This window comes from Myotis brandtii, unplaced genomic scaffold (genome assembly GCF_000412655.1).
Source record: "Myotis brandtii unplaced genomic scaffold, ASM41265v1 scaffold395, whole genome shotgun sequence".
Lineage (NCBI taxonomy): Eukaryota > Metazoa > Chordata > Mammalia > Chiroptera > Vespertilionidae > Myotis > Myotis brandtii.
The window spans coordinates 3549883-3550201 of record NW_005365155.1 but is presented as its reverse complement, the minus strand read 5'-3'; positions in this window follow the sequence as shown (position 1 = coordinate 3550201).

The window sequence follows — 319 nt, the reverse complement described above, 5'->3', positions numbered from 1 at the left end:
AACTAGTAGCTCAGCAAAGATGTGTGACAGTCCACAGGCCCCAGGAGCAGCGCCTCGGCCACGTGAGGAGGCTGCGGGGATTGCTGAGGAGTCGAGAGAATGCAGGGAGAGGAAGGGTGGGCGCCAGTGGGATTGGGCGAAGGGGGCCCAGGCCTCTGTTCCAGGGGCTTGGAGATGGGCAGGGGGTGCGTGCTGCTGGTCTGCAGGGCCAGCCAAACAGGAAACCGCTAAGATGCACCATGGAACTGCTCACTGTCCGTCTTCACGGCCATGGCCACCTCATCGTCCGCATGTCCCCATGTCCTTGCCCGTCATCCTG